The sequence below is a fragment of the Durio zibethinus genome, chromosome 3 (assembly GCF_047325235.1).
Source record: "Durio zibethinus cultivar Kanyao isolate XHJ-2024 chromosome 3, ASM4732523v1, whole genome shotgun sequence".
NCBI lineage: Eukaryota > Viridiplantae > Streptophyta > Magnoliopsida > Malvales > Malvaceae > Durio > Durio zibethinus.
In genome coordinates, this window is record NC_143164.1 from 35,580,988 (window position 1) to 35,588,686 (window position 7,699).

General features: G+C 31.4%; 1 pseudogene across 1 annotated transcript; it reads right to left on the reverse strand.

The window, feature by feature from the left end:
• Positions 1-5,175, reverse strand: LOC111283442 (uncharacterized; annotated as a pseudogene). Its single transcript, XR_016341045.1, has 7 exons — positions 4,819-5,175; positions 4,469-4,588; positions 3,305-3,376; positions 2,812-2,889; positions 1,844-2,112; positions 1,694-1,761; positions 1-520 (listed from the first exon to the last, which is right to left on the reverse strand). The product of XR_016341045.1 is annotated as an uncharacterized LOC111283442 (transcript).
• Between the last annotated feature and the right edge of the window lie 2,524 nt (positions 5,176-7,699).

Sequence of the window (7,699 nt, forward strand, 5' to 3'; positions counted from 1 at the left end):
TGCTCATAATGAAAGCTTTCCACCTTACGGCATAAATTAAAAAGTAGCATATTCTAATAGGACTAATGTTGTTCCGACAAATCTTATCACATTTATGAGAACTCAATGTAAATATGACAAACGCCCACGTACTGGCTATTAATGACCATCCAAGCCTACAACATCATGGACCCCAAAAATATAATCATGCAACAATGATTTGTCCTAATTATGAGCAGCATGCAACAAGAATCCAATTCTCCATATAGGCCTAGTAGAAGTCATATCTGCAAGGAGATCACAAGACTTTATAATCTTGTTGGTCCTACATTTTTTTCTTTTCTTTCTTTCTCTCTCCAGTTAGTATGACAATACAATTGATGTAACAATATCAGATAGGCAAAATTTAGATGAAACATCAGCTCTCATAGATGGTGATACTTGCAAACTCGATCAATGAGAAGAATTCACGGTAGAGACAGTAGGGGAAGTAAAGGGCGAATAGAAGCATAAGCTTCTCTAACATTAACTTATCCAACATCTGCAATTAAATCAAAGGTCAGAAGATTATTCTTACAGCTTGTCACCCCAAATCATGTTTACCAGTGTAAGCGTCATGTTGCATTGAATAAAATACAGTCCCCTAACAGCATAGGTGACTTTCTGAGGAATACATTTATTTCTGATGGAAGGTTGATATCCTTACTTTTGACCAAATTGTCATGTCACTCAATTCAACTGATCTTTTTTCCTCGTGTGCTAAATTTCACCAACTGCCTAAAATTCTAAGCCATAAGGCAATCAGCCAAGCTAGTATGAGATCATATCAAGGATTTTACAAGTTTGCAAGCAAAGCAAAATATTTTCCTTAGAGATTCTTGATACGCCTAGATCAAAGACAAATTTAAAACTGATGGATGGTACAGCATCAATATAATCCTTCTAATCTTTTAAGATTCCACTAGGTGGCAGTTGCACCATTGTCAAAAACCTTAAGATTCTCCATTCCGATCTTACAATTTGATATTAATTCTTTACACCATTGATTCAAATCTTAGGCAAGCCTATAAAAATATATAAATGTATTACAATTCTTGGTCAAATTGAATTATTTATGAAAAAATAAAGTCACATATTTGTTTTTTTTTTTTTTTTAAATTTCAAATCTTAGGCAAGCCTAAGAAAATATATTGATTCAAATCTTAGGCAAGCCTATAAAAATATAAAAATATATTAATATATAAATGTGGTCAACGACCATTGAATGTTTACCAACAAATTTTTAATTTCAAACGCATTTTGTTTTCTAATGTATAAATGATATTTGTAATGGAGTTTCAGGTTTTATTCTCGATTCAAAAAAGTTAAGATTTTCAGCAGCAATAGCAATCCAATGTTCAAAATATTTCATCAATATCTTTGGTATAAGTACTCAATTGCTCACAGTTAAGGTCTGGGTCTGCATAACAGAATAAAGGTCATTTACAGTGGTTCACTTCACTTTAAACTCGAGGACATCAAAAAGAAAGTACTGAAACATTAGTTTGACAAGTTGATAGAAGCAAAAAAACCTGACGAATTTGCAATTGATCACCATGACATGCAATCAACTGAAATATTATTAGTGTTAAGCCTTACAGCAGTTTAATCAATATATATGGAAGGTTGCAGAAAAAATGAAAAATACAAGACTTAGGGAAGAGAAGACACTCACTTCATCCTGCATTCATTGCCGATGTGCATGATTGCATGACAATGGTTGTTTGTTGTTTATTCATCAACCTGATAAAAATTTTTCATCATTCTATTAACAGATGGTATAAAGCATTAAAAGCTAATGACTCCAGTGAATCAGGAAAAACACCTTATATTCAAGACTGAGCCAAAAGAGAAGCAATATAATCCATCTGTCACTGCTAGAAGTATATATCTTCCTGAGGTCTAATCTTTTGAAACCTGAACAACTATACCAGATGGTGTATGGGCAGTTTTGAGATAACCAGATCCAATCAAGTCACAAAGGTGAAACCTCATATCAAGAGGAGAGAATTGAAGGCACTTCTTCTCCAAAGGGGCCAACTTCATCTCTTTATATCTCCTACGATTTAAAAGAGAGAGGAGTTCCTTCCTTCCCTGAATACCGAGCAAAACAAGAACACCGTAAGTACAAAGCTAACAGAGTAGAGGACTTAAAATTTAGATATCTTATTATAAAATTTAAAAGCATTCTGACTTTGCTAGATTAAAACAGCATTTAAATTATTCAAAGTACTTCATGAAATGTAAAATGTTTGAAAAGTTTTGGAGGCTTTGTATGTGTGTGTGTGTGAGAGAGAGAGTGTGTGTATGTAATTCATACTCAAATAAAGTCCACAGGCTTTAATAATACACCCACTTCTTAAGTTCAGGCTCCTTCTGACCTTTTAATTTGATCAAAATCAAAAGTTTTGACAAATGAGAACCTGAAACAACATAGAAGGATTTAACGAGATTCTGTCATCAATTTCTGTTCAACTCGTTTTTTCAACCAGTAAAATCTAAAACTCCATGTCAGTGCTTCTAATGATAAGTTAGTACATTTATATTTCCAAGCACCTAATTCACAATATGCTCACAACTTCAGGTACAGAAGTAATCAACATATCAAGAATAGACATTCTCCCCTTCTTTGCAAAATAAACCTGCCATATTGCTAAACAATCATAGGAGTCTAACAGACTTGGTGAGTGAAAACACTTAAACTCAGTGAACTTGTAAGGGATGGAATATGACAAGCAAATATTAACATCCCAATGGTTAATGCAAGGAAATTAACTAAAAAAGTTTATTTACCTGGGAGAGGCCTTTCAGTATTGAACCAATATTTGGGATTGCAAACCAGTACATACTTGGATCAATCAATTGGCAAGTCTGAAAGGAAAATGTCATATTAGAACAGGAACGGACTCAAGGGGAAATCAAACATGTTTAATACAACTATGCAATAAGAGGAAAAGGGACAAAAGAAAAAAAAATAGAGGGAAATGGATGCATAAGTACCATATAGTGGAAAAATTAAAAGGACTCCCCCCCCCCCCCCCCCCCCAATACGCATTCAACTCAATACCAATATAAAATAAGCCAAAAGCATTTTCATGTGAACAGACACATATGTTAACACTAGTGTATTATAATAAACCTGTCCACATGGCACTCATAATATAGGATGTAGTTCGTTTTTATGATATACCACAGCAAAATAGTCACATAATATACAGTATCCAATAATTGAATTTCAACAAACTGAAACAATGTGACAGATTCACCAGAAGCAAAGTTCACTTACAAGAAGGCCAGCATTGATTAGGAGGGCTATGTGTTCACCTTTCATCCTTCCCCCTAGTGATAAGAGTCAACACTGCAGCAAAGATAAACAACCATGACATTATAAAGACAAGCATGCATGCATATGCAAATGGTAATCCAAACAGATTAAGATAACATTCCGCAAAGAAAATTATTAAAATATAAGTAGAAAGAACATAAATCCTGATCACAAAATGTCTGAAGTCATCACATTTAGCCCACAGTCATATATACACATAAATATAGGAGTCTACCACTATATAAACAATTTGATAACCAGTAAAACTCAAATTATTTTGAAATTTTCACATCACAATGAGTTGATAAGTATGTCATGCACAACAAATGCACACTGCACTACAAAAAAAATAACTAAAACATCAGCACCCAAAAATAACAATAGTAATATTTGTAATAACAACAACACATGATATTCAACATCAAAAACAAATTTCAGAATGCTCCTAAAATTTGAGATTACCAGGTTAAGAAAATGGTCTGAGCAACTTGAAATGCAACACGAGTAACCAATTTTTCTGTAAAGGACATCGACAGATTAAATATGCAAAAGCCTTTTGGCATTTCAAACCTCCAAGTAAAAGTTAGGCTTAAGAGATTAAAATTAGGTGCTAAAGTAGCATCATAAAGGAAATCAGGATTACCCAAACCTATGCCCTTTGCAATAAATGAGGATTCCTCTACCCAATCCAAGAAAAAGATATGTTGGACGGCCTGTTCTGTGTGCCAACATTTAATACAGTTTGAGACCAAAGAGAAAAAGAAAGCTGGAGATCCAAACTAAACATTAAACAGACTTGTAATGGCTAGGATCTTTTAAATTTTTTAAATAATTTTGACTACAAGATCAAAGGTTCCTCAAAGGAACTTTCAATAAAATTCCTTATAAAGGGGGAAAAACTAGGAGGACCACAAATGCATTAAAAGGACATGCATGGTAAACAGAAAGAAGCAATCAGACATACAAACACAGATACATAGAAAAAATGTTCACACAATCACTCAAAATTGTACTCACAGAATGCAGTTGATGACTTATGGTTCTAATAAACACAAAGTTATATCTATCTCAAGCATAGTTATAAGAAAATAAACAATATAGTTAATTGGTGTTTGGATCACTCACAAGTTCTTGATGTTCAATGCTAGGTTCCAGCTTGGATTCAAGAACATGCACTTCAAACCACTTAAAAACTTCAAGATCACCTTGTTTCCTTTCTTCCATTCTTTTGACAACATGTTCTATCTGTATAAATGTTATGGACAGAGAAAATATGCCAAAAGGTAGCGTGCATAGTTAGCTTTGCAAGAAAACAAGCATTCCTCACCAAGAATACCAACCATCATAAATCCTAATATCTCAATCAGTGCCAGCCCAGATTATATGTAACAGGCCCTCACTTTGAACTAATTGACATTAAAGTTTCAAACTAAACATGACATCATCAATGAATTTACAAACATCAATAAACCAACCTGTTTTAGATAATTTTCTAAAAACATTATACCATGATCATCTTCCCTGGTATTTAGTTTGAAAATGCGAACTACTTTCTCCCTAAACATTAACCTGTATATGAAAATGCACACTACTTACTCCCTTCTTAGAGACTGCAGAAAAGAGAATATATTATAGAAACCACATGGGACTAACTGAAACAATAACCTATATATGAAAATGCACACTACTTTCTCCCTCCTTAGAGACTGCAGAAAAGAGAACATATTGTAGAAACAACATGGGACTAAGTGAAAAAGTTACCCCATATATGAATGCAGGAGAGAAAGTTACAAGAAGTATTACAATCAAAGAAACTCTTAACAAACAAGAATATTTACATGCTCACTTCACAAGAACCAGGCACTCACTGACCACATAGAATCTTTTCGTATCGTGTTTCAGTAACAAACCATGTCCCAAATATCTATTTTAGCAGAAGCCACATGATCTATTAGTCATAAAACATACATGTCTAGTTAAAATCTGCAAAATGCATATGGATCTAATTTGAAATCAGAATGTGTGTGACTGCTTCTCCTGGAAACCACACGATGCCTTAGAGAAATACATAAAGTGCAGAAAATCTAAATACAATATATATCTCATAGAATAAAGTCCTAAAACATGGATAAATATTGAGGCTTCAGCATAAAATGTGCAACAATAACACATCAAAAACTCAACTAATCAAAATAACTTGCATAACATTTACTTCAAATTGCAACAGCATTTAAACCCAAAAAAAAACAAAAAATCTTCATGGTACTCTCCATATTCAATTAATAAAACACATTTTTGGCCAAACTTAAAATTGAACCATAGTTCAGGAACAATTTTGCATCCAAGCAATATTCTAAATTTGAAGGTTAAGGAACCAAACCTCTAGCTCCCTATCCACTTGAGTTCTATCCTTTACACTGCTATACAGTCGTGACTATAAAATGAAAGGATGAATTACAACCTTTAAACAGAATCAAATCAAATGAAAGAATTTTAGCTCTATAGCTTTAAACAAAAGTTGACAACAAAATTGAAAAAAATTAAAATTACAATTGAAAATTGCTAAATAAATCATTTTTAGAAGAAAAAGTGGAAATTTAAGGAGAAACAGAGAGCTAATCTTATCAATTTGAGGAAACTGAACTCCCATAATACGAAGCGCCACCAAAGTGTCGCTAAAGCTAAGATTTTTCTCTGCGAAAATAGACAGTAGTGATGATAAGCAGTCGCTAAAATAGTAAAGGAAAAATTATACTATTCTTGTTTGAAGCGTTGATTTTTATACCTAGGGAAAGAGAATGATCAGCATCGCTATTTTCCGCCTCGATCTCTTCTTCTGCTTCTTCTCTTCTGCGTTTTTTTCCCTTTCTTCATCTTTAATCGAAGCTTTCGAAGAACAACCCCTAGAGCGGAAAAAAAACCCTAAATTAATTTGGTACCCTAAATCAACGGGAATTCGAACGTTGGCGCCGCGCCCGCCCCTCGCTTTTGGAAATTTCGGTTTGGTGAAGTATATTTATATATTTGCAATAATGATGAAAATAAATCGCTTTCATATTTTAAAATTTTAAAACATTTTTCTTTTAGAATACCGTAAATCACTTGCATTTTTTAGATCAGTAAGCTAATTCTTTACTAATGAAACCGATCGACGAGAGGTCTTCGAACCGGTCGGTCTTCTAACCGATTGGGTGCAATTTTCCTTCTTTTGCCTTGTTTCTTTGTTTAAGAAAAAAAAGCAAAATATAATTATTTCCCTGGTTAAAATGTTTTCGGAGTTTTGTTTTTAAATGTTTATAAATGCATATTGCCTATTGGTTCAACTGATAAAATTTTTGATTTTTTTAAAAATAAAATTTTAATTTTGAATCTTATAAATAAAAAAATAAATTTTAAAAAATTTATTTATTTTATAAGATTTGATCCGATTCAATTTTAAATTAATCTAAATTAAAAAAATTACAAAATAATAAAAGATCTTAGCCAAAACAAAAAATTCTGTTCTTTCTATTAAAAAGAAAAAAAGGCAGATAATGTTCAGAATAGGAATGAAATATTTTAATGAGATGCGAGAGAAAGAGAGATCTTCTCTTCTAAAATTTGTGTAAATTTTTTTTTCTGAAATTTTATTATTAAAAAATCTAAGAAAATAATTTTAAAAAATACCTAAAAAAAAGGAAAAAGACATTTATGAAGGGATAAAATATGGGTTAAAAGTTGACAAGAAGCAAAATATTTTTTTAAATTGAAAAATAATAGTCATTTTCATTATTATATTTTTCAACGGGAGTTTCATTCACATTTTCGTTTAAAAAAAATTTATAACCACAGTTTTTTTATAAAATATTTTATACTATTATAAATTGATAATGATTAATCTTTATTAGTTTAAAATAATCATGACTAAATATCCAAACATTTAATCTTTAATTTGAATATTTAACCGATTTTCGACGCTATATTCTTTTCTCTTTTGTTAATTTTTACTAATTTATTTTGGTTAAATTCTTAGACTGTAAGATACTTAACTCTTTCGTAAGTTTAGAATTCTTTCGTTCGGTTGCCTTAGTGCTTCTGCGCTATTGTGAAAAAGGATGTTACAATTTAAAGTTTTAATAAAAATTAAATTTTTAACAAATCAAATTTTAGTAAAAATTATACAAAACAAAAACAAAAAGTATATATTTCACATGTTAACGCAAATTGTAATATTAATTTTTATATTTTACGCTTATTGGAATAAAAATAAAAACATTCATAAATACAAAAATGATCAAATTTAAAACAATTCTTGAAAATGATTTTTTAATCAAAAGCCATATTTTCTTAACGGTGATGCTACCAAATAAAACGTCA